The sequence below is a fragment of the Pezoporus flaviventris genome, unplaced genomic scaffold, assembly GCF_033815535.1.
Source record: "Pezoporus flaviventris isolate CSIRO_AGI_PZ_B2104156 unplaced genomic scaffold, CSIRO_AGI_Pfla_v1 ptg000006l, whole genome shotgun sequence".
Classification (NCBI taxonomy): domain Eukaryota; kingdom Metazoa; phylum Chordata; class Aves; order Psittaciformes; family Psittacidae; genus Pezoporus; species Pezoporus flaviventris.
The window spans coordinates 8,493,502-8,519,966 of record NW_026892554.1 but is presented as its reverse complement, the minus strand read 5'-3'; the positions used below and the strand labels follow the sequence as shown (position 1 = coordinate 8,519,966).

General features: G+C 55.9%; 2 long non-coding RNA genes across 2 annotated transcripts in view; both read right to left on the bottom strand.

Annotated features, from left to right (window-relative positions):
* Positions 1-1,423: 1,423 nt before the first annotated feature.
* Positions 1,424-23,654, bottom strand: LOC133265876 (uncharacterized). Its single transcript, XR_009742164.1, has 2 exons — positions 23,140-23,654; positions 1,424-3,037 (listed from the first exon to the last, which is right to left on the bottom strand). It is a non-coding gene; the product is annotated as an uncharacterized LOC133265876 (long non-coding RNA).
* Positions 23,655-25,020: 1,366 nt separating this feature from the next.
* LOC133265874 (uncharacterized) overlaps positions 25,021-26,465 on the bottom strand; it is a 35,449-nt gene continuing 34,004 nt past the window's right edge. The window contains exon 3 of the long non-coding RNA XR_009742162.1: positions 25,021-25,658. This is a non-coding gene — a long non-coding RNA (uncharacterized LOC133265874). The remainder of the gene's footprint in view (positions 25,659-26,465) is intronic.

The following is a 26,465-nucleotide window of genomic DNA, read 5'->3' as shown; positions in this document are numbered from 1 at the left end:
CAAGGACCCGCTGCTGCAGCACCCAGAGCTGCTGTCCACAGGAATCCCATGGTGGGCACAGCCCAGGGTCAGGAGAGCCCCTGGCTGGGAGCAGACACCCATGGGATTAGATGGGAGCATGGCTTCAGGACAGTTCTCTCTCTTTTACCATCATCACTGGACACTCAGGGAAATGTGCCCAGACATGTTTGCTGGAAAAAAACAAGGGCACATTTCCCAGGCCATGGTGATTTGTAAGGGGTTGAAATATCTCAGGCTTTGATTTCTTATGCTAACCTGGCTTCACTGAACTGCTTTGTTAAACTCTCTAAACTGTGTGATTCTATTATAGTAACATGCTGCATTTAAAACAAAATAAAGACCTTTCAGTGGTGACAGCAAAAACATTTCTCTCTGGGTCCCTGTCCCTGGTTTCTGCCACTGCAGCAGGACCAGCAGTGAGTAGAGGGGGCTCAGGGAGCCCCTGAAGTCCTGATGGGGAGTTCAGCAGGACAGTGGCAGCTCAGCCACCCTGGTAACTTGTGCCATTGGGTGAATGTTGGGTACCAAATCCTTATCCAACATAAGCAGGGGCAGACCTGCTCAGATCCTCTACTGGGACTGACCCCATTTGGGGGTACAACAGGTGCCTGGCACTCTGTGCCATGGGTGGTGATCCTTATGCCTGTCCCCAGGCAGGGACAGCTCCAAGCCTCATCTCCAGGGCTTTCTGTGCAGTGTGTGGATTTACTGCTGGTTATACTGGGGGAATTAGAAGGAGCCAAAACCCACCCCTCTGAGACAAACCCAGAGAGAAAATAGATGTTTGCCCTACCCTATGTATCAGGGTGAGTGTGTGTAGCGGTGGAGAAGGTGCTGAGAGGAGAGAACAGCTTGGAGCAGCTCTTGCATACAGGAAGGATGATGAAGCAGAAACTTCTCCCTGCAGCCCCAGATTCCCAGGGCCCAGAGGCTCCAGGTGCTTTGCACCTCATGCTGCGGGTGCAGGAGAGCTCCCAGGATTTCCAGCCACATTCCAGCACTCGGGAGATCACACTCAGACCACATCCCTCCATCCCTCCATCCATCTCTGGTCCCACGGGCTGCCCCTGCAGCAACACCCCCAACCAAGCGCTGTGATACATCAGCTCCTATGATGGCAGCTTTTGGTCTGGCACACTGCAGGGTCACCTCGATGGGAGCCACACATGAACCAGCACTTCCAGGTAATTTAAGGTGGATTTTTCTTGGGGAAAGCAAATTCTTATTAAATCATAGATTAAAAAAAAAACAGGGAAAAAAGGGTTCAGCAGTCTCCAGTAGCTGGTATCTCCTGGTGATGAGCATCGCCAAAACAACTTGGTAACAAATACATCCTCTCACTAATTATTTACCAGCAAACCTACTTGGGCAAATCCCACGAAGAATAAAATATGTAGATCTCTCATGAGAAGGTTGATTTATTTCACTTTTGGCTCCGTGCTCCATAAAACACATTTACCCAGGCACATACAAAATACATCCATCCCGTTCCCTTAAAACAAACAAAATAACCTCTCCTCTCCATCTGGCCCCTCTCCCTGCTCCTTTCTAGCCTGGTCTGCTTCCCTATTCCTCGCAATATGGAACATGACAGGGTATTTTCAATGCTATTTTTGTCCGTTGTGTCATAGCTTATATTTAAAATAGCATTTAAATCTGCCAAGTAGTGCAGTGTTTTAAACTGCTGTCAGACTGAATTTCTCCTCCTACATACCGCAGATTTCAGCTACGGCTTAAAGACAGCTGAGGGAAGCTTTTGAGGAGGGGGGTGGTGGAGGTGGTTGGGGACCAGATTGTCTGCAGGTGTGAGGACAGTCAGAAGATATTAATAGGGTAAAGGGATGCTAAAGGGGCTGGAGGGAAGGAGCAACCCAAAGAGAAGCAGGGAGGGTGCATATGGGGGTGAAATCACCTTCCCAAAGGGAGCTCTTGCTCGGGACAAAAGGCTGTGGTGATTGGATCAGCAGCTGTGGAAATGGGGGTCCCTGGTCTGAAGCTGAAATGAAAGACCCCCATCAATTGGTATGTGCTCTGTGTTTGGGGTTTGCCTCATGGGTCCATAAAATAGGGTCAAGCCTTTAGAGAGAGCAGCCCTAAGGCAGAGGGGGTTGTGCTTCCTTGCTTGCACTGGGGTTTATTCTCCCTTTCTTCATCATCTATTTTTTGGGACGTGGCTGACGCCTTGAAAGCCCTGCAGCAAAGTGGTACAGTCATGGCTCATGTTCAATGCCTGGGAAAGGGCCTGTTCCTCCTCCTCACGCTTGCTGGGATGTAAAAATCTGCTGGTCCCTTCCTTTAACCATCATTAATAAACAACACCTCCATCCCCAGCAGAGCTGGCTTGGTTGCAATCAAGTTAGAAACATCACCCTAACTTCACCCAGCCAAACCCTCAGCTAGCTCAGACCTCCATGACCCCTCCAAAGTCATCTCCCACCGGAGGAGGTGCCCTGGAAGTGGGGTTTCTCTCCCATCTCAGCCCTTTGCTTCGCGTGTTCCACCTTTAGGCCTTTACTCCAAGTGCTGGAGCAATCGTTTCCCCCTTCACACATCCCACTCTACCTGTGGGCACATCCCAGAGGCGTGATGGTTCCTGAATGGCACCTCCCAACCTCTCCCCCTTTGCTCTGCTCTGACCCTGCAAGCGTCTTCCCTTGCACGTCCATGTCATAAGATGCTCCATGCCATCATGCTCCCAGTTGCTGGTACAGGGATGCCCAGGCTGTGGTCCATGTTCCTGCCACCTCCCTCCTTCCCTTCCTCCCTGGCTGCTCCTGGCTCTGCCCCACTCGGCTTGACTGCCTGCATGGGAATTGTTGGCCACTGGGTCCTCCTCGATGCCTGGAGGGGTTGGTGCTTCATGGCGTGCCCCCCACCTTCCAAAGAGGGGTTGAGTTTCTTCTCTGGAGCCATCTGAAGCTCACTTCTTGCTCTGTCTCCGCTTGCATCTCACCCTCTCCCGGGACACGTGTGCCTGCCATTGATATCTCCTCCCATCCTCTTCTGTCAACACCGCCTGAGGAAGGGACAGATTTCATTTTTAGCAATGTGTCCTCTGTGTCAATAACTCCCCCTCATCCCCTCCTGGGCGGCAGGGCTATCTGCTCACCCATCTCCTCCTCCCTGCTTGGCAGGCAGCTTTCCCCTGCCTCCCCACCCTCTCTCCTTCACCATTTTCCCTTTTGCCTGGAGTTTTCCACCCCTCAGAGGGAGAGGTGACCCTTCCGTCAGCTCCTTGCTGTGTCACCCAGCACCACATCCCTTGGCACATCCCTGTGCGTGCCCCAAAACCAGCTCTGCCACCCCTGGACCAGGATGTCAGTGGCATCTGCATTACACCCTGGGCTGAGACAGCATCAGGATCTTTCCCTTTGGAATGACCTCGTGCCTCCAGCTCAGGAGGGGGCAATGCCCCGCGGACGGGGATGCCTGGTTGGGTTTGGTTATTTATCACACCAAGGCTGGGAAGGGGCACAGCTCCACGATTGCATTGTGCCACGTTAATCAGCCGCATTAGAATTCCAAGACAGCTCCTGCCAAAGTGACTGCGCGCAGTGCAAGGTGGCTGGGAAATGCCGGGAGCCGTGACAGGCAGGCGCGCAGGCAGACAAAGAGCTCGCTCCGTCACTCTGGGTCGGCTCCGGGAGGAGAAAACCAACACACACACACACGCATACACACCCCTCTCCATGCCACCACGCAGCCTCACGCCACCCTGCCATGCGGATACCACCGGACAGCACTAAGCAACCAAGCACGCAGTGGTCAGCCAGCTTGGCATCAGCCCAGCATCCTCCCATGGGGATGTCCAGGCTGGTTGTGCATCCGGGCTAACCCCATGTCCAACCACGGGGACGTGTGGTACCCACCACAGGGAGCTGGGATGTCATGGAGATGGGGATCACCTGCTGCTCAGCCCCCAGCATCCCACCCCTGCCTGTGCGAGGGGCATGTGTCCCCGTGGGGCTGAGAGCCCTCAGGGTGAGGGTCCCCCCCAGGCCTTGTGTCCCCCTCCACAGCCCCTGCCAGCTGTAGTAATGCATTTTGCCACAGGGTGCCACTATGGCAAAGCTGTAAGGCCGGCCGGGCCTTGCAGCCCTGTTGTATAAGCGATACCTGGCGTTACCCACGGTAGCCGTGGTTTCCTTCTTCCCCTCTGCTCCGACCTCACCCCACTTCCCCTGCAAGGACACCGCGGCCAGAGCACCCCAAATACTCATCCGAAGGGGATGGTGCTGCCAGGGGATCCTTGTGCAGCATGGCAGAGAGGGGGATGCTGCGGTCCCCTTTGAGGTGTCCTGAGGTGACATGGGGAACAGTGGGGACCCACATGTCACCAGTGCGATGGCACTGCTCTGCCTCCATCTGAGCCGGCAGGGGATATTGATCCTGGAGGGACCATGTGCCATATCAGTGAGTGAGGGGGATGCTGAGTAACGCAGATACCCAGGAACAAGGTGCTGACCCTGTTCCTCTCCTGCATTTGGGGTGCTGGGCTCTGGGGATGCAGCTCCCTGATAAAGAGGGTCTGGCTCCATTGCTGGGGGTCAAGCAAAGGGCCTGGCAAGGCCATGGCCACTCGCCTCCTCCAGCCTTTCTCCAAGCCAGCCCCATCCTCCTGCAAACCAGGCCTGTGAACTGCCTGCAGGAAAGGGGATGCTATAGCTGGGGCACCCCCATCCCATCCCATTCCATCCTATCCCATCCCATCTCATCTCATCTCATTCTATGGAGACAGCGCTATAGGAGCAAGCAGGCTGGGTCATGCACCCCAAGTTTCTCATCCCCCTGGCACACTCCAGCCCCTTCCCAAAGAGGAAGAGGTACCCAGGGCGGCTCAACCCTGCACCTACAGCGGCACACCAGCAGACCCATTCTGCACCAACATCATGGCTCAGCTTAGGAAACAGAGCTGCTGCGAGCTCTGCAGGATCAGGCCATAAAGAGGAGATATTTTAGGGTGAAAAGCACTCTGCAAATGGCAGGCGGTGGGATCCTGCGGGCTACATCCGCTGCAGGCAGCGAGAGAAAGAAGATTCGCTTCTTCCCTCACTAATAAAGTCTGGCTGAAATGACACAGTATAATCAGTGTTTACCTGGGAGTTTACATATGGTTTGTTGTAATTATAGTTTCAATTCCTGCTTTTGCTTTTTTTTTTTTTTGCTTTTTATTTTTTTTCCCCCAACATCTATTTTTCAATCAGTAAAAGTAAATACTATTTTCAGCCCAATGTAATTCTTCCACTCCCATGGCCACAAACACAGCAAGGAGAGCGATTCCATTTGCGCGCTGTGCAATTGAGCAGAGAGAGGAGCCCGGCGGCTGCGGGGCATCAGCAAAGCCACAGCGCGGGGACATAGGGACAAGCCGTGAGTGCCCTGGGACCTCCACCCCGTCTGGCACGAGGTATCTCTGCCAGTAAAAATCAGCATCAGGCCCAGCCGCTGCTTCCCATCCGCGTCGTTCAAACCCTAAAGCCGCCTGGTCGGAGGCAGCAGGGAAGGGATAAGAGCCATTAGGTGCAGCATCATTTATTTCAGGGCTGGCAAAGCTTTGTTCCAGCGTGGGGATTGAGTTGGCACTAAAAGCACCGCGATCACCCACATTTAATATTTCCCCCCTCCTGTTTTTACTGGTGTGATTTATAACAATTCAAGGATGCTGGTGTCAGGTCCCTTCTTCACCCAACTATTGTCACACACACACACACAGGCTGATTAAAACAGCCTGGCTGCCACTGGTTCCTCCTTGTCCATCCATCAGACGCTCCAGAGACAAACTTAGGCATCCTGCTTTCAGCCCTCACCTCCATGCATGTGTGTTCTGGGGCCGAGGGGTGTAAGACAATGTTGGGTATTAATTTGGTATGCAAATACATACCCTTAAAATGTATTTATAAAGGAGCATTTTTTTGTGTTGTGCCCCTAAATCCTTGGAAAAAAATAATGGGGAGCTCTGTCTCAAGGAGGAGTTGGGCATTATTGGGATGCAGAATAAAAATGCTGCTCTAGAGACACAGAGTTGAATATTTGCTGGTTATGGCCCCAAATCAGGCACTGTTTGAGCTCAGTGCCAAGGCACAGCCGCTGGTCGAGGCCAGTGGGCAGACATAGGAGGGGAAGCTGGATGATGCTGTGGAGAAGGGGACCCTTCTCCTGCCCTGAGGGTCTCATCCCCTCGGAGGAATCAAGCAGAAGCCATCGGCCCTGCCGGCACCCCTTTACAACCAGCATCCTCATCATCACCATTTTGGAGTTAAAAAAGGAGTGAGGAGGATGCTTCTCCCAGAGCCACATCCTCAGCCTCTGCTCTCCACCGTGCCCCGCTCCCTATCAGCGCAATCGTTTTTGTTACCAGCCCCAAAAAGGGCTGTTTTCTCCCCGGATGCACACACTGTCCTTGGAATAGCTCCAGGCCCAAAAGGGGAAATTACAGCAGGGTTTTGGAGGGGCCCAGCAGGGCAGGCAGGGGATGCGGCCGTGCGGGAGCGGAGCAGCTCCGCAGCAGTTTCAAGCGGGGCTCCTCAGCGTTTGAAGTTTGCTGCCCTGATCAATGCCTGTCCCAGAGTAGGGGCAGCTTTGGCTGATGCATTCCAGAGAGGCTGAGTTTGGGGTTTCCTAAGACAGGGGGAAGGAGGGTGAATACTGGCCGGGTGGGGAGCAGCATCCTTCTGCTGCTGCCTGACACTGAGGAGAAACTAAACCCCAAGCAGTTTCTTTAATGTAAAATAAATTGAGTTCACAATAAAATACCTATTCTCCCCAAACATGAATATATATTTTTACTGTGTTCCTTAAAGCCAACCCCGCTCAACCCTTTTCCCCCCAAAATTAAGGATTTGCTGGTTTAAATTCTCACCCAAAATATTTATCGCAAGGAACAAAGATAGTGGGATCATCTCCGGGGCTGGATTTCAATTCTCCCTTTCAGGCTTTCATCTTTTCAACCCAAATTTCAGTGACAATAATCCCATTTTGATTGACATTAAAATTATTTATTGTCACATTGTAACTGTTTAATAAATTGTGCCTGCTTTATTTTGGGGGGGGCTCATAAAAACCATATCTTTATTACCTTGGTGCTTAATGCAAGGGAAGGAGCCACTTGTGAAGGCAGGCAACAATAGTGTTAGCCCAGACAAGATGTAAAAATGCCTCGTTACATGTGTGACCCTGAAGAAAGAGCTGGTTCCACCTCTTTGCTAATTTATATATTTAAAATCTCTGGTTTATACAATTTTTGCTTTATTTCCTAATGGTAAATATGCTGCAATATCTAATGGTAAAAATCCTGCAAGATGAGGATGATTTTAGTCTCCATCCAGCTCCTGAACAATGAATTTATCAGGACTATTCTCAAAAATCAGGAAAACAATTCCGGCCACTCTCATGGTCCTGATTTAGGAGATTTTTCACCATTCTGGGAGTGAGCCCATCCAAAACCAAAATTAAAACAAAGCCCCGAGACATCCATTCCAGAGAGCCATGAAAATCTGGGTCGCGCTGCAAATGATTTCTTCTGGTTTTTAATTTCCACAAATTACTGGAAGTTGCAAGAAGCATCATCACATTTTATTGTTTAAAAAGAAAATAAAATAAGGGGAGAAAATTAAAAAATGACACAGGAAAACGCAGCCCTTCCAGAATAAACCAAAAGCAGTTTCCCTGGCAAAAATATTTCCCTGGGTGGAACATTTCAATGGGTCCCGCGGATGCCTTTTGCCAGGGGGTCTGCCTTTTCCCCCTCGGTACCAGGGGATGCTGGGGGTGCGGGTGGATGCAGGGCCCCACGAGTGCTCTAGGGCCACAGCATCTCCCCTCCTGCCTGCGGCAGGCACAGGAGGCTGCTTGCCCAGTCTGAATGCCCTGAAAACCCTTTATTGGGGGAGCCTTTGGTGGGTAAAGGAGGTGTCTGTGAAGAGTGAGTTTGTTCCCTGTGATCAAACCAGGGTGGAGGTGCCTGGACCTCATATGGGCTCGTGGGACTGGGGACGGTTGCAGGGCAAAGCAGGGAGCAAGGATGCTCTGATGGGGCTCGGTCCTGGGCACCCCCTGTGTCTTCTTCCCTATGCACAGCCCTACTGCTACCCATCCCCTGTCACAGATCCCCCAAAACGAGCCCCAAATCTGCAACATCCTACATCCACACACCGTATTGTTGGTGCTGCTATTTGGGGGTGGCATCATAGCCCCTTAGGAAAGCCCCTAGAGAAAGGCAAGGCCTTTCCAGTAGGGACAGAGGGCAGCCTTGGGGATGTGGACGCTCACCCAGTGCCATGGGGTTGATGATGCTGCCTTGGTTCTCCTCACTAAGCTCCTGTGCTCGCGGCGCCGGGCAGGACAACGGCTCTGGCAGCCGCGTTTGTTTACGGGCTGAATTTGTATTAAAGCGGTTCATTATTTCCCTGACTGGCAGGTTTCCAGGGTCCGTGCTACTTCATAATTGCAGCCAATTAAACCTCCACAAAATATGCATTGCGGGGATGGGGATGGGGGGGGACACAACACGAGAGGGTTTCTCACAAGCCCACGGGTGCCTCATGCCGCCGCGGAGGAGCTTCATGGTGGGGTTGGGGATGTGGCATCGTTGCTGGACACAGGGACTTCACGGGGATGGTGGGGGAGATGCTGGGATGGGGATGCTGTGGTCCTGGTACTGCAAAGGGGTTTTTTCCCTTTACAGGACAGCACCAGCAGGATGCAGCCCAGCTCCTTGGCCTTGTGGGTACCAACCTGCCCGCTCATGCTGGGGATGGGTCTTGCAGGCAGCGCTTGGGCACGGCCCCAACCAAGGGCATCCCACTGCAGCTGCTCCTTTTCAAAGCTCGGTCCCTCTTTTCCTGCCTTCCCACTTACCCCCTTCCACACACCCTCTGCCTCCACAGGCCGGCAGAGCATCGCCTCCAAATCCCACCTCAATCCGACTCCAGACACAACCTGAGGACAAAACAAACCTCAGGGCCAAAATAGAAGCAAAACTTCCATGATCCTAAACCCACGCAGGGCTGAGGCTGCCCAGCTCCTTCCACCTATCACCTCGGGTGTCTTTTACAAGCCAGAAGGACTCGAGCACGTTTCTCGACCGGCGCTTGAAAAGCAGCCAAAGGACAGGAATAAAGAGACATTATTTAGCAATAGCTCGCCCTGCTCTTTGAAGCTGGGAAGCTCAGCAAAAAGGCTGGTGTTCAGGATGGGTATTCAGAACGGGTATCCAGGCTTTGGGAATGCTGGGGGGATGTTTCTCAGATGCTAAAATCACTCAGAGGGATGCGGGAGCGCATTCGAGGGGAGGATGCTGACGGGGAAGCGCTGCCTTTCAGAAAGGCAAATAATCGCAGCCTAGGTTAGCTCTTCTGTCGAGAGAATAATTGTGCTTCTAAAGGCCCTGATATGATGAGCAGCACTGCTTTGAAATCGAAATAAATACATAAATAAATCAGGGATCTTGGACTGATTAAGGCAATTGCTTCCCTTGCTTTTGCAACCCCTTTGGGTCCTGGTTCCCAGAGCCAATTACATATTTAAAAAGTTTCTCTTTTTTTTTTCTATAAAATAAAATACTTGCAACTCTAAAATAAAGTTTCTTTGTGGTTGCCTCACGCACAGCGAGGCCGGGGCAGTTTGCAGTTATTAACTGCTTTTAAATGGCTCCAGCTCTGTCTCGGAGCATCTTTATGAGCTGGTCACAATGTGTCTGCGCCCTTCACAACACTCCACACAGGGACAGGGCATGCTGGGCACTGCTGGCCTAGGCCCCTTTGTGCAGGCAAGTGGCCACTGCGCCCTCCCCATGGCCTCTCCTTCTCCTCCACCCCATGGTCAGCCCCACAAAACCCCCCCGAGACCTGCTGAGATCCTGCTGCCTGGGCTGGGGTGTGCATGGGGCCGGAGGGGAAAGGAGCCAGGAAGATGCTGAGGATGCTCAGCCATTTCTTTCCCAATATATCCTCAATTTCTCCCCCTCCTGTATGGCCATGGGGGAGAGTTGCTTTGCCCACTTTGCCCCACCACTGCAAACAACTCCTTGCCACCCAAATCCCGGCTTATTCTTAGGCTCTGCACGGCCACACAGCACAAGCCCAGGGGCTGCCTGGGCATCGCTGGGCACATCACACCTAACACCACTGTGCACCTCCAGGCACAGAGCAGGTTCCATTCCTCACCCCAAAACCACCCAGTGGGGTTAATTCAGCACACAGCTTTCTTGCCATAAGGGAAGGGGGGGAATAAATCTTTCCTGCAGCTCGCAGAGGCACAGAAGCCTCACGAGGAAGGGCTCTAAGGCACATAGGCCTCCTCGGATGTCTTCTCCCCATAAACTTGCATTATTGACAACAGAAACGATGTTGGATTGGGATTGAGTTTGGGATGCAAGGAAATGCTGCTGATTATTGATATTTTCCAGAGTCACTTCCAAACCTATTCTTGGGCTTGACTGTGTTGCGTGTGTCATCTCCGATGGATGGCTTTAAGCTTTGACTCAAAAAATAGCATTATTTCTGCACTACTATATAAGGTTTCCTCCTGGCTGTGCGCACGGGATTATATATGTATGTGTGAGTGGGTGCGGGTGTGTGTGCAGGGATGTCAGGAGACAAACAACTCAATCTGGAGCCGGTGGGGAGGAAGAGCTGCACACGCAGCCCCGAGGAGCTGCTTCTTTCCTTTGGTACCAGTTCAGTTTCTTCCCTCCCAGGCGGCAGAGTCGTCTGAATAAACACGTTATCATTTGGGCCGATCCGCAGATAAACAGGCGGTGATGTTGTAGGTGCAGGTATACATCTGGGGGTGCGTCGGGAGGGTGTATTCACCAGCTGTTGAATGCTGGAGATGGGCTGGTGCGTGACAAGATGCCAGACGCTTTTCAGCACATCAAATCCGTATCTCAGCACTTTTCAAGGCGCAGGAAAGGAAACAGTAATTAAGCGACAGGACTTGCACTGCTTCCGCGCCGGAGTTGCGCTGCATCCCTTTCAGCCCTGCACACGTGTGCTCCCACCACGCCAAGGAGAGCCTCAGCCCTTCCCAAACAGCCCTGGCTGTAGTTCATATGGTAAGAGCTGAATTATCCAGCAGAAAGAGGGTTTCACCGTTCTGCAATTCTCCCAGCAGCACCTTCCTGGTCATTTCTGTTGGTCCCTTCCCAGCTCTACTGGTTTTATAAAGTGCATTGGAATAATACTGGGAATAGCAGCATGTGGGAAGGAGGAGGAAGGTTTTATCTGCATGGGGTCTTCCATCCTCAGCTCCTGTTTCTATGGATATCCGAATGGAGTTTATATTTATCCCTCCCGTTTGAGCCATGTGTGCAACTTCGGAGGAGGAGGAGGAGGTTGAGAAGGAGGAGGAAAAGGAGGAGGAGGCCACAAACCAAGCAGCTCCACTCAGAGCCCTGACCCCTGTGAGTCACCAGTGAAAGCATCACCCCAACATGCAACATCAGGCTCATCCTTTCTCCCAAGCCCAAAATGTCATTGAGAGAAGGGAAACAGCAGAAATACTTGAGCTAGAGCTTAATACAGCAGCAAGCACCATGTCCAGCAGGGAAACATCCCTCTCTGTGACTCCCAGCTGCCGGACAGGGATGCCAGGGCAGGAGCATCATTTCCTGGTCCCCAGTCCCTCATGCAACAGCCCTGTAAATGGCCAAATTCCCTGGGAGCAAAGGATTTTTCCATCTGTCACATTGTCCTTTGCTGTCAGGAGAGGAGCCGGCACAGCCCCAGCATGGGGGGTGCTGGAGCAGGTAGGAGTGGGAAGGCGAGCGCGTGACTCGGCCTAGCCCCGGCGCACCGGCTCCCAGAGCATTACCATGATGGCTCCATCATTAATTGATCAATCACAGGATGACAGTTAATTAAGTAGAAAATAAAGCTACTCTGCCCAGCCTGGCATTAGCAGGCAGCAGCATTAGGATTTCTGGAGTAGAAGGAGGGAAATTGGAAAACAAAGGCACAGCTGGAGGAATAACCCCATTGCTGGTGGCTGGGAGTGGCAGCCTGGCACGATGCTCCCTGGGCTACAAAGCACAGGCAGCCCCTGCATGGCGGCCATCGCCAGCTCACGGCTTCTCCCCTTCTTCCCAAGGAGCCAGATCCCATCCAGGTACAGCCCCTGTTATCCTCATGGTTCCTTCTCCAGTGGCCACACTCCTGCTGCCCAGGCACCAGCCACAGGACCCTCGCCAGCCAAAGATGTTTTTCCTTTCAATCCCGTTTTCCCACCTCCCGATCCTGCCCCATGGGCTAACCCAGAGCCAGGGTGTGGAAAGAGAGAAAGGCAGAAAGCAGGCATCCTCCTGCCCCCCGCCTCATGTGCCCGGGATTGTCTTGATATGAAAAATTATGGGTTTTGTTAAAAACTATTACTAATGAGGCGTCTTTCCTGCCCTTAATTGTTGCCAAGGCGATGACCCCAGCCAGCCATCTTTAATTAACTTAGACTAGATCTCCTGAAATGAGTTCCTCGGGTAAATTGCTCACCATGGCTTTCAGGCACGGAGCTGTGTTTGCCAAGCCCACCCGCCCCGGCATGCTGCCACAGCCACCGCAGAGGTGATGGCATGGGGCTGGTGTCCCCCTCTGTTTCCCTTGCCACCACCAGGCCAGGTAACCCTGACACCTATAGCAATATAGGGATGGGAATGCAGGAGCAACCGATGCCTGACCACAGGGTGAACGTGGATTTCTCCATAAAGCAGGAATTCAGCCCTGCTGATGGCTTCTCCCAGGATCATGGAGCTGTGGGACCGGCCACGCAGCGGCTGGCACCTCTCCAAGCGAAAATCACATTTCCTGCCTGACAGATAACGCCGGTCAAGAGAATGCCAGGACAATTCCTGAAAATACCATAATTGTTTTAATCTGATGGCAGATAAAAGATAATGATGCTAACAATATTTAAACGTAATTATAGTTTCCTGCGGCTGCCGGGCTCTCTGAATCCTCTCCACTCAAGTGCCTTTGTTTACCAGCAGCTTCAATAAGGCAGGGCCCGTTTCCTTCTTCTATCGCCTTCACACCTGCACCTCCATTGAGGCGGGGGGATGGATGCATGCCAAGGGTATGGATCCCCTTAAGGACCAGCACTGGCCACCACTGTATCCCCAATACCAGGCTCTCCCACTTTTGGTCCACCGTCTCCCATCCTCTGCCTCCTGGGGTGTGATGCCTGCCTTGGGAATGATGGTGCATGGACCACCATGAGAATGGGGATCTGTTTGGGGCTGTTTAGGAAGAGTAAATCCCCCCATTGGGATGGGGTAGGTGTCTGGTTTGTACTGGTCACCTCTGTCAGAGCTGTTACCCCTCCTATAGCCCCTAAATCCCATCCTTATCTCCCCTCCAACACAACTCCCCAACATGGATATAAAACAAAGCAGGACAAGGGTATTTTTCAGGAAAGATTTGCTGAAACAAATAAAAAGCACTGCAGGTGGATGTCCGGGGGGGTTGGCATATGCAGGAGAAGAAAATAGAGGAAGAATAAAATGGGAATGAATCCTCTGCATTGGGGTCCTCCTTATTTTGGATACTGCTACCATGGTCTTAAAGAAACCCCCCCAAAAGAAGCTTTCTTTATGGGTATCTAGGTGCTCTGATGGCCTGGGTAGCAGTAGGAGAGGCTAGAAAACAGCTCGATCAAATGCACAGAAACAAGGAGTGAGAAAAGGCAGGATTCAGGCAAGGCTTTCAGAAGAACTTAAATATGAAATGGCTATTTCAGGAGCTGGAGTTTCGCCTCCTGTGTGAATCGGTCTTTGTAAATAGGAATGGAGGATAGCCAACTTCCCCAAAAGGGCTCTACGGGGGGTCCGGAAAATCACAACGTCCTGAGTTTAATGGGGAAAACAGATAGAAATGGTAACAAAGAATGGGGAGAAACAGCAATAAACCTGATTGTTTGGTAAATAAGGCCGAGGCTGCTGCGGAGAAGTGAAGTTTGAAAAGCAGCCGGGGAATGAATAACCGGTTAAAAGTTAGGAGACAAAGTGGCATAACAAACCCAGGGGGTTCCCAGCACGGAGGGGTCAGTGCTGCAGCTCCTGTGGCGAGCGGGAGCATGGGCCTTCGGAAGTGCCAGGGAGGAGGGAGGAAGCAGCAAGAGGATAATATCCAGTGTGATAAAATCTGGCACTGTACAGAGGGGTATGGAAGGGTCTCGCTGTGCTGATGAACTTGGCCTTCAAATGAAGGAGGGATTCAGTGCTGAGCACAGAGAAAACAAGTCCATTGCCTATGTGGCAGTGAAACAGCTACGTCCAGCAAGGAAGAACGCTCCAAGGCGTTGATGGGACTTTGGGAAGATCATCTCAGTCACTGGCAAGGGGCAAGTGATGCGCAGTGTGTCAGGAATGATCGAGGATACACCAGAGGAGAGGGCAGGGATCAGCTCACCCTGTGCCACACGGGTCCCTGCGCAGGGAGCTGCTTTGGCAATTTGGAGTGATTAGGAAAGCAATTGGAAAATCAAGAGCAGAGAGGCGCTGGGATGCTGTCAGGGCTGGGAGCCAACTGGGAACAGGGGTCCTGCAGGACACTGGCAAGGCATGCACCCCTCCGTGCCACTGTTGTGTGCCCTGGCCTGGCCTGGGACACCTCTGGGGAGGGTGTGGTTCATCCCCAGAGCTGCCACAGGTTTGGGGTTGGCCCGGGGTCCTCTGCTCATCCCCAGAGCATCGCTGACCCCCAGAGCCAGGGACAGAACCTCGGGACGGAGCCTCGTTCCTAAAGCAGGACCTGCTTCCTCCCAAATGCACCTCCAGCGTTCCCGGCGGAGGGGCTCTCACAATCCCCCTGTGTCTCCAATGAAATCCATGTGAGACATGCAGGGGAAGCTCTCTCCCCACACGACACACACCACAGCGGGGCTTGCCCACCTTGTTTGCCCACCAGGACCGAACCGCGGGTGGGTCAGGGGGATGGTTACCGGCGAAGCCCGGCCCCTGCCCTCCCGGCCCCGCAGCCCACGGACACGCGCGGCCGGCGCGGAGCGTCTCCACGGGCTCGGCGCAGCCCCGACGGGGCGCGTTGACATCTGTAACCAACACGCCGGCTCCAGCAAAGGCAGGGCTGCCCGGCCAGGCGGAAAATTAACACTGACATTGAGTTTAATTAAACAAAACAACCGGGCTGCGAGCTGGGGCGGGGACGTGGCGGCAGCTGGAGGAGCAGGGCTGGGCGCGTTTTGGGACCGACACCCGCCACCGCCCCGCCGGGACGAGGCCACCCCGGCCGGGACGAGTCACGCCGGGCCCGTGAGGCTGAGGCCGGCTGGGGAGAGCCGCTTCTCGCGGACGCTGCCATCCAGGGCCGGGAAGCATCATTTTCCCTCCCCATTTTGCCCGTCCCTTTACGGGCAAAGGCGGCAGAGGCCCTCGCGTATCCCGGCCCCGGAGGGGAGCTGGGGGGGTGCCCGGTGGGTTGCGGTGTGGAGGGAAGGTGAAGGAAGCTCCTGGGAGCGGATTTCGTTGAAGGGGGTTTGGGGAGATGCTACTCTTGAGAGCCCGACTTACACACGCATCCCCCCCTTAGCTGCTCCTGCCCCGCTTCCTCCTCGGCTCCAAATACCAGAGCTGGGAAGGGCCTGATCCGGGCAGGGAAAACCCCGGCAGAGCATCTCCCGCAGCAGTAGCACCAGTGGCACCAGTGGCACCAGTGGCACCAGCCGTGCGCGGGCCGTGGAACGCTGAGGAAGCGCTGCCCGCCGGGGCTCAGGTTTTGTACCGCACCGCACGGGAACCGCTCGGTTGCGGGGAGGCAGAACCCGGTCGCCGGCTGCCGCTCGTACCGCAATTCTGCCGCGAAAGAGCTGAAAATAGCGCGCAGCCGAGTCGGGCGCAGCCTCCTCCAGCCCCGGCAGTCGCAGAGCTGGGGCCGCGTTCGCTTGTCTCTGTCTGAACCCTCCCCAGCCCTTTGCCCTCCTCGGGAGCTCCCTCCAGTACCAAAGACCCTCTATTTTCCATATGGGTCCTGGAGGCGAGGAGTGATCCCTCTGCCACGGGACTGGGGCTCATCCTGTTCCTCCCAGTCCGTAGCTTTGGGGCTTTCAGTCTGGTCACTTTATTTTATTTTATATCTCTTTTTTCTTTTTGGAGGAGGGGAGGGGGGGGCGTGAAATGTCGGCTTTGAAGGATATTTGTAATAACATAACCAGCAAAATGAATGTCATATTTTTGCTCCAATGAATTGGATTTCCTGAAATATTGTCTCCGTAATGATGCCTTTAGGCTCCTCTGGATTAGATAACTCTCCAACCACATCAAGAAGGCTAATTATCCCACAGCCACTTTCCCCCTCGATTCCATGTAGCCGTGTATGTACACACGATATTCTCCCGAAATACCAGGGGCTGCCGCTCTATAGGGACACGATCCAGAAGCGGAAGGCGATGGAGGGGGGCTGGGGCCTCTCGCGCCCGTCACCGTGGTGCCCTCCCCACCCTGGCAGGGGGGAGCCCCGTCGAGCAGCCGTGACGCCATCAAGCCCGACCCCCCCTCCAGCCAATCCACAAAGCCCAGCCACGCATCGTCAGCCCCTAACTGACCAATAAGGGGCGAGTGGAGCGGTCCCAGAGGGATCCCCTCGACGGCTCGAAGCACGCGTGGGGCCATGCGGGGCCCCCTCCCCGCACCCCGGCGTGGGGAGGGGGTGACATCCCGGGGCGGGAGGGGAGCACAGCCCCAAAGCACCATTCACGGGGTTGCCCCGACCCCACGGTGCGGGTGGAGTCGCGATGGGACACGCGTGGGGACCCCCGGCGGCATCCCCGCCATCAGCCCCCCCGCCCCGCCGCCCCGCTCCGCCCGGCGCGGCTTCTGTCCCGGCTCTTTGCTGGGGCCGGGGAGTTTGTGCTCCGGGATTATTCATCTCCTGCAAGTTTTTTGTTAGGCGGCCCTGAAAGGCCTCAAAGGCTGGGAACGCCGTTCTAATTACGGGGAAGCACAGCTTATTTAGCAGATAAAAAGAGACTTGTAGTCTCATAACAGCTTCTTATACCCGTCAAATAAGGATCTCTAATGACGGGGTGAGAGCCAGTGAATGCCTAAAACAAACTAAAAAAAAGGAGAGAAAATAAAGCAGCCAGGGGCTTAAGATATATTAAATTACCCTGATTAGGAATTTAGGCCGTGGCTCGAGTCTGCTGGAGAGGCTGGCGAGGGGGGGACACGGAAAGTGCTGCTATTCATTTCTGGGGAGAGGGGTCAGTAGGTCGGAGGAGTTCACAGGGCCTGGCTCTATTCTTATGCTAACAGAGAATACAAGCGCTGGCCTGGAAAATAGAAATGAATTTGCAATAATCCGAGCCCCTCTGTTTGCAAGGCGAGCGGCTCTATAGCTAATTGCAGCCCGGCCTCCCCCGCCTCATCGCGGGCAGTTGTAACGATGCATAGGAGATTAGAGCCGGAGGGGCTCGTGGGGAGGGGAATTTAGGCTGTCTCTCCCCCCTCCCTTCCCTCTGCCCGACGGTGAAATATTCCGGGGCAGGCGCTGGTGTTTGGGCTGGCTGGGCTCGCAGGGAGGGGGGCCAGCCAACTTCTTGAACTTCCCCGGAGCCGCGCAGGGGAGCGGGGCCGCGCAATGAGCCAGGGGTGGGGGGGAAAGAAAGCGGGAGTCGGCTCTGCGCGGCCCCGTGGCTGGCTGGCGGGGGGGGGGGGAAGGCAGAGAAGGTCCTGGAGAGGGGGGGACCCCCATTGAGCTGCCGGTGACAAGCAGTAAATCGGGGAAGAATAGCGCATGGAAACGTGCCGTCGGGGCCGCTCGCCGGCCCTACAGCTGCCGCCCCGTCTCGTCGCCAGCCGAGCCACTGGCTCCCCGGCGGGATACCCGGCTCCCACCCCGACAGCTCCCGCGCCGCATCCCACGGGGCTCCCGCCTTCGCCCCCCCCCCCCCGGGTCCCGCCCCGTCGGCGGTGCAGTGACCGCGGCGGCCGCGGACGGTTTCAGGACCCTGGACAGGGGCGGGGCCGCCGTCGGGGCGCGGCTCCTGTCCCGCGCACCCCCCCCAGCCATGTCCCTCCGAGCTAAGCGGGGTGTCCCCATCGACGGGACCGATCCTGGCCCCTCTTCCCCTTTCCCCTACGATACCGGGCGGGGATCAACTCCCGCAGGGGCCACCGAGCCCCGGGACCGTGCCGTGGGCACAGGCTGTGGCTCGGCGGCAGGTTGGAGTCCACCCCAACGCAAAGGCACCCGCCCGTGCGGGGACACCGTGTGCAGGGAACGCAAATGCAGGCGAAGGGCTGGTGTAATGAGACCCGAGCGGCACGGCCAACCTCTACCGCCCTCGCCAACATGCGGGACTGCTGGCTGTGCTGGCGATAGTGTGGACGCTCTGCCGTGCCCCGACGGGGAAACAGGGTGGCAAGGTGCGGGAGTCGCCCTGGCCGGTCCCAGAGATAAAAAGCCGGCCCTGCTGCCCGCAATACAGCCTTCTTTCGTTAACCGTGACTTCACCCCCCTCTTCCTCGGCTGTGGCTGGCCCCAAAGCCGGAGCCAGCGTTGCTCCGGGTGAGGGCTGTACCCGGGACCGGCGGCACAAGGTGATAACAGCCCTGGACCCAGAGACGGGACTGTCTCTGCAGAACGGGGAGGGCTCCTGCGCCCCACATCGCCCTTGCAGCAATTGTGCCGAGTGCTGCAAACTTCGCCCCGCAGCCCAGAGCTGCCCCTGCGTCCCGGTGCCACCGCAAGAATCGGGCACAGGGGAAAGGAGAGCGGGTTCAGGGGCTGCGGGAGCGGGGCCGCGGGTCTCAGCGTCTCTATAAATCGCTTTCCCTGACTCCCTGATTTTGCTCACTGGAGACTGAAATGAAAAGGGAGATTCCCGTCAGGGCACACGCCGGAGCTTCAGCCCCGCTCCGCCCTGGCTTTGCCACCGGGTTGCTTCCGAGCTTTGCCCTAACACGCTGGGCATTTTTAAAGGCAGAACCCTGGATTTTACCCAGCGGGTTGCTCTGAAGGGCTGCTACACTTACAAAAATGATATATCAGCTACATTAAAAACATGTATATTAAAAAAAAAAACAAAAAAAAACAACACAAAAATAAAATAAAAAATATAAAAATAAACCGCACACATTTTTTTTTTTTAAAGGAATAAAACCCCAAAACAACAACAGCACAACGGTGTTTCTAATTTCCAATTGTATGTCGAGTCGCTCAGGAAAGAAGTGGCATTATAGATTATAAATTATAGATTATTATTTGTACTAATAACCTATTTACTGGATTGGGGGGGGATTTTCAGCAGAAAAAGATAATATAAATCATGGCGGGCCGCTCTGTGAATTTTCTCCCTTCCGAGGAAATGCGGGAAAGATCCACGCGAGCCTTTTAGGGAATTGTTTTGGAAACCAAATTTGCCGCCGCTTTCCTCTCTTCTGCAGTGGGATACGGATTTGAGCTGCCGAGATTTGATTTCTCAACACCCGCCGGAGTTTGAGCATCCCTCTCCCCAAAATAACGCCCCGTTCCGGCCCCATCGCCCTCTCCCCGCCCGTCCTTCCCCAGCAGAAATGAGCCCGAATCGGGGACGAGCCAGGTTTTTTGCTAGAATAAAACCCGGGTTTATTTGCAAGGGTGGGGAAAAAAAAATTGTATTTATTTAGTAAACTAAAAAGTGAATTATTTGCAGGAATAAATCCCAGGTTTGTTTCAAGCCTAAAAAGCGGTTTCTTTGCAAGCACGGGACCTGCTGCTTTGGGAGGTGGGGGACACATGGATGCACCGCGGCTCCGGCTGACTCAGAGAAAAGGGGGTGATCTCCCCCCGGTGCTCCCTAAATGTGGCCGGGGTTCACTCCCCAGCGGGTCCTCCCGGGCTGCGGGGGACACCGGGGCCCGCACCGTGGCCGCGGGGCGAGATCCCGCTGCCCCCATCCCCCCGCAGCCGTGTGGGGATTTTTTGGGGTGAAGATTCCCGGGAAGTGCCCCCTACGTCCGCCCCGGGTGGTGGATCCCAACGTGGATGCTTTTCCCCCGCCCGCGGCCCTTCGCAGGCTCCTGCTCCCGCAGGCACAGGCGCGCTGTTCCCCCTTCAACGAAAACCTGGCGGGGTGACTGCAGAGCCTCCCGCGGAGGGGCAGCCAGGCCGGGAGGGGTGTCCCAGCCTCCTTCCCTGCACCCCCCGGCAGTGGGGTGCGTCCCACGGGTGCCCGGTACTGCCCGTGTGTGCGGGCACCCCCGGCTCGGGTACACACACGGGTGTGCGGGAACACTCACAAATCCCATCTACACCCCCCAGGTGGGACACCCACACCCACCCGAGTGGGTACAGGCGTGCGGGGGATGCAACACGCGTGTGCACGGGTCGGCACACGCCGAGGTCGCGGATACACCCGTGTCTGCACACGGGCACCAGACACACACCCGCAACTGCACACCACCACCCCAGCTGCACCCCTGACACCCCACAGCTCCGGGAGCCGCGGGGAGCCCCCAGCCCGGCCCGTGCTCCCCCTCTCCACCTTCCCCCCCCAGATCCATTAGCTTCCTCTATCCTTTTCCCCACTCAGCGAAGGGCGGCATTGGAGCGGGGCTGCAAGAGTCTGAGGCTGAACGGGCCGGACACCCCCTCTCGCTCCCCTACCCTGCACAAGGTGAAGTAATTTAGAAATAGATGAAAACACAGAAATACCCCCCCCCAAAAAAAAGCTCTGTCCGAGGTTTTGCTTTATTTATCCCTACGTGTCCCTGTGCCCTGCAGCCGCGGGCCGGGCTGGACGAGCCGGGTACCAGCCCGCGGGGTCGGTGGGGTGATACGGGGTGAGGGAGGGATAACGGGGGTCCCATTGCCAGCGGCGGGGGGGCTCGGGGGGCCGCAGGTGCTGATGTGGGGAGACACCAGCAATGGCTGTTTGGGTGTTGCATTAAAGCACGCTGCAGTGCGCACACAGGCGGCCCCTCCCCCCCCAATCTGCCTGTATGCTAATGACATGCAAAGAGGCTCATTTGCATGTTTATCTCTGTCAATGGGCGAGCGTGGCTGGCGAGGTAATACGTTTCCCACCGTGGCATGGAGGCCTCCCCCCCGCCCCGCTCCCCTCACCGCCCCGCCGGGCCCCGGAGAGGGCAGGGCGCAGAGCCGGCCCCACCGCTCAGCCCTGGCACCACGGCAGGCCCTGACACAAAATGGCCGCCGGGGGGGGGCCCTGCCAGCCCACCTCTGCCCCCAGAAGCCCCCGGCCCACCAGAACCGGATTTTGTGCTTAAGCAGCCAATCGGGGGCTCGGCACCCTTCCCCCCGTCCCTCCTTTTGCACTCTCCATCCTTCTTTCTCCCTCCATCCTTCCTTCTCCAACCCATGCCTCATTCTTCCCCTCCGTCCTTCTTTATCTCCATCTCTCCTCCCTTCTCATCCTTCCTTCTCCCCCTCCATGGCTCCTTTTCTACCTTTCACCCCTTCTTTTCCACCCTTCATCCCTCCTTTCCACCCCCATCCCTCCTTTTCCATCTCGCGTCCCTCTTTCTCCTCCTCCATCCTTCTTTCTCTCCTTCCATCCCTTCTTCTCCCCCTCCATCCCTCTTTTTCCACCCTGCATCCCTCCTTTTCCTCCTCCTCCTCCACCCTTCCTTTCTCACCTCTATCCCCCTTCATCCCACCTCTATCCCTCCTTTTCCACCCTCCATTCTTCCTTCTCCCCTCTATTCCTCCATCTCCTCCTCCAAATCTCCTTCTCCCCGCTCCATCCCGCCTTCCCCACGCCCAGAGCCAAGTCCTCGCTGTTTCCACCCACAGGGCAGTTCCGATTCACCACCGCCCCAGGGATAACCCCCTTTTCCCTCCCTCTGAGGGGGTCCGACACCGTCCCGATGCTGAGACCCCGCAACTCTTGACTGCCATGGGCTTAAAATCAGCCACTAAAACCCGCTCAGCCTCCTCCCCCCCAACCCACCCCCCCGCCCGCTGGTGGCAGGGATGTTTTGGGGCGCTGGGGAGGGGTCCCCAATGTCTGAGCACCCTCTGCAGGGGCTCTGCACATCGGATCCCCCCATCCACGGGGCGCGGGGTCCAGTGGCTGCAGCGCAATACAGCATTCTACACACCCCATGCTATATCCATACATATAACAGGTATATTCTATGTTACGCTGTGATTTATGAGGCGGTATTATACCACACGTTGCTGCATGACGCGGCGCCGTGTGCCAGCACAGGACCCGAGGCACGGTCCCCCCCAAGGCACGGTGTTCCCGGCCCGCAGCACCCCCCAGCCGGACCGCCCCGCCCCGAGGCGCCCGTGAAGGGCGCCCGCCTCGCCGCGCTGAGCACGGGGACTGGTTTCGGGGGAGCCCCTCCTGCCTTCCCACACACTTCCCACCCCTTCCCCGTCCCCTCTCAGCCTCTTATCCCCCCCCCTTTATTTCCCCTTCTCCCAAATCTCTTCCCCTTCCCTAATGAAAGTGTTTCCGCTCCCTTCATCCCGTATCTCTACCTGCACCGCGGGAGGGAGGAAGGGGGAAGGTTTATTTCTTCCTCCTTCACCCGAAATTGTCTTAGAGAAAACCAAAACCAATCGAAAACCTAAATCTGGAGCCTGTGCCAGAGGCCTCTGAGCAGACGCCCCCCCCCCCCCCCCCCCCCCGCCTAGACCAGTTTGTCACAGCACTGCCCAGCCGCCGGCACTGAGAAGGGATTTATCTGCGTTACTGGTCAGCTCATCCCCCGGGCCCGGCATGGCCTTCCCATCGCCAGGTATCACCCCTATGGAAATGGAGGTGTGCCCCCAAAGGGATGCTCCCGGTGTCCCTGCTCCGTCCCGGAGGGCAGCGGCGCGGGGGATGCCGGTGCCCGGAGCCCCGGTTCCCCACAGCCCCTCGGCCCGCTCCCGGGTGGGTGTTCCCCTCCCGAGGGGGGCGGAGAGAGGCCGGCCGGGGAATGGGCAGGTTTGGGAAGTCCCCCTCCTCCCCTGGTTTTCCTGCTGTCCCATCCGGGACGTGTGTCCCCAGCACCCCGGCACGGGGGGTGTCTGCACCCCCAGGGGTGTCCGCATCAGTGTGCCCGGGGCAGGGCTGGTTCTGCGGGAGGATGCGGGAACCCCATCGCATCACCCCCAAAACCTGCCGTGCTATCGCGCCCCTCAGCCACAAAAAGCAAATGGGGGGGGTGTATTCCCTTACCTGAGCGCTGGCCCGGGGTAGCCCCCGCAGGGTTGGGGGGGGGGGTGCTGGATCCAGCTCATTTTGCTCCCGCCGTGTCCCGCAGCAGAAAGTTCCTGCGGCCGGTGCGGGGCCGGGGCCGGTGAGGGGCAGCCGGGCTGCGCAGGGGGGACCCCGCGGCCGGGAGGAGCCGCACACCCCCGGGCCGTGTTTATATGTAGAAAGAAGGGTACTTTGAGTGCTTATACCAAGAACCGGGGTTGTTAAGTTTGCAGGCAGGCAGCTAAACGGTGCCAAGTGCGGGCAGGGAGGAGGGGGGGTGGGAGAGGCTGGGGGTGTGTAAGAAATAAAGAGCAATTGTCAGAGGCGAACAAAAGGCGGAGGATGGAAAAGAGCTGGGAATCCCGGGCAGAGCCCTCGGCGTGGACTTGAACTTGGGCTTTGACACCGTCTGCCAGGCGGAGAGCGGCCCTGGGCCGGGGAAGCGACAGCAATCTCAGTGGCAGAGAGAGGGGACATTCCCCCCCCCAAACATCCACCTTTTCGGGGGGGGGCACTTTGCTTCGGGATGAGAGCGATCCGGGGAATAACCCAGACGGGCTGAGACCCGACGGGCTCAGCTCACCTCCCGATGCGGAGAGGGGGGCAGCGGGGGGACCCCGCCGGGGCTGGCCGGGGCCAGACGGTCGGGGGGGCTGCCCGGTTCTCACAGTCTGCGCCCGAGCCTGGATTCTCTGCACGTCCCGGCCGGTCCCCCCTTTGCTACTATTCAGCACTTAATTGAACATTAATGGCAGCTGGGGATGAGGTCATTGGAGCCGGCTTTTCTCACACATTTTTCATGCAAATCCGCTAAACTCTAAACAAATTTGAATAAAACCCCCTTTGTGCGGGCCCTCCATGGTGTTTTTCCACGGGCCGCTCCGCCTGTCTCCGCACACTTCATCCGGGGAGGGGGGGGGGCGGCTGGGAGATGGACGGGGTGCGGGGGGGGGGGGGTGTCCCTGCCTGGTCCTGGAGCACGGGGCAGAACCGTGAGTAGCACCCAGAGAGCTCCCAAACCCAGAGCCCCCCGCCCAAGGATGCACATTACCCCACACTGTGCCGTCATCTCCCTTTGCACCCCCTGTAGTACCAGTTTCCCCAGTAATATCCATTCTTTCCCCCTGTACCACTTCGATAGCACCAATCCCATCCCACTAGCGTCAGTCCTGCAGAATAACTCCCCGAAGAATACGAGCCCATGGAGCAGCATCAGACCCAAATCCCTCCCAGTCCCACCAGTGCCTCCAGCATCCCTTGCTGCACTGGGCAATCACACCCCATTGCCTCTCCATGAGGTGGTTTTGGGCCGTAGAGGATAACGGCACGCAGAGCCCCCAGCCCCTCTCCTCCGCAGCCCCCATTAGCATCCCTGCAGTCTCGGCCCCCTGCCCAGCCTTGAACTTGGCCATGGCGGGCTGCGCTCCTTCTGCCTGCCTGGGCTCGCACAATGCCGGCCTTGACCCATTGTTTGCTTTTTTTTTTTGGGATTTCAGCTGGGAAAGCGGCCACCTCGCGCAGCCTGCCCCGAGCACGCCGGGAGCCAGGCACAATGGGGAGGGAACCTGCTCTGCAGGCAGAAGGGCTCCAAATCATCTGAGAGACATATTCATTATATTCTTTCACGGGGGTCTGTTTGCATTGGGTTTAGCAGTTACTTCCCAGACGGGGTTCAGACCAAATAAAGATCATTTAGAGGAAAGGGATTCGCTCAGGCTTCCAGGGAAATGTGCCTGATGCAGGGCATGGTGCAGCCCGGCCGCCTGGATCCCGGCTGCTCCCACTTCCCTCTTGGTTTGCCTTGGGATCGTTTTGTGCCCGTTGCCTCCTCCACCCCGAAACTGCACCAAATCACACGGCTCACTTTTGCAACAGGGAGAGTTTATTTTCAACAGGGCATGGGGTGGGGATTTAAATGGGAAAGGATTACAGCCAGTATGGTTCTCTTACAGGAACAGAGAGGGTGCAATAGAACAGCAGCAGGGCTGCCTGGCCTGCACAGACTCACAGTCCTCTGGGTCCTGAGCACAGCACCATCGGATGTGCTCCTGCAGCTCTGCACAGCCAGGAATGAAGAGCAGCAAGGGCCAAGCTATGCTCCATGAGCAAAGCCCGGTGCTAAAAGCTCACTCCAACCTTCAGTCACACAGTACTCTCCCAGGTGAGACAGTGGCTGGCCCAGGGCTCAATGCCTAAGCACTTTGAACCCACTGTGGGTTATTTAGAGCACTGAAGAGAACATACAGGAGCAATGTGTGTTGATTCTCTGGCTCTCTGTGTTGCCCTTGGCTGCCCTCCTACAGCTGGACCGGCGTAGTTCGAGGTGATGAAGAAACCCTCTGTATTCGTAAGCCAAAGCTGCCTCCTTGATGGGGCCATTGGAGAAGCAGATTGGGATTCTCCTGGAGAAACCTGGATACATCAGGCAGCAAGTCTGGGCAGGAGGTAGCCAACTGCAAGAAGGAGCTCACAGGCTTGAAAAGTCCACTCACTGGGATCTAGGAAGGAAAGGAAAAAATACGGAATGGTTATAATCTCTGCCAGGGAAACAGTCCGGCAGTGCTCAACTGAGAGCAGACCAACTCATCTCACCGATGGGGTGAAATTCCAACCCTCTTTCCCTCCTCGCAACACATTTCCCATGGCTCTAGGTCACTTTATCCCCTTCCCAACTGAGAAAACACTGGTCTCCAGTACCCCGTGCCTGCCTCAATCCCCACCTCTGCCTGCCCCGCACACCGCCAGCCAGGGGAGGGCTTGCTGCTTGTCCTTCCTCCCTAGGCTTTGGGGCATGGGATTACTCTGCATGTCAGAGCTACTAAAGGCACAGCCCTCTGATGTTTTAATCTTCGTGTTAACTTTCCCTGCCCTCAGCGCCCTTGCCTGGCTGGAGAAAGTGATACCGAGCCATCGGGCTGGAGCCGAAGCTGTGACACTCAGCAGAAGTCCCCTTCTTGGCTTCCTTGGGTTTGCCCCATGCATCTCGCACCTTGCAGCAAGTTCTTCTCCCTTTTTGCTGACTCTTTTCTCTATTCCCTTTGCACTTTACCCACGGTGAGCACGGATCCCTTAGCACAGCCCACAAACCCAATCCCATCCCTTTGCTTTGCCTATAAACTGTTACGCTGGAAGGCGTAAAGACTAATGTAACTAATTCTTGAATCCACTTGGATCTGGCATGCAAAAGGAACCATCAGCTGGCTAATTTATTCTTTTTATTGCACCAAATTGTAATTTTATAAAATATTGCAAATTTGATAAAATATTTGCAAGCCCATTTTAAGAGATAAATCTTGTGTGTGGCT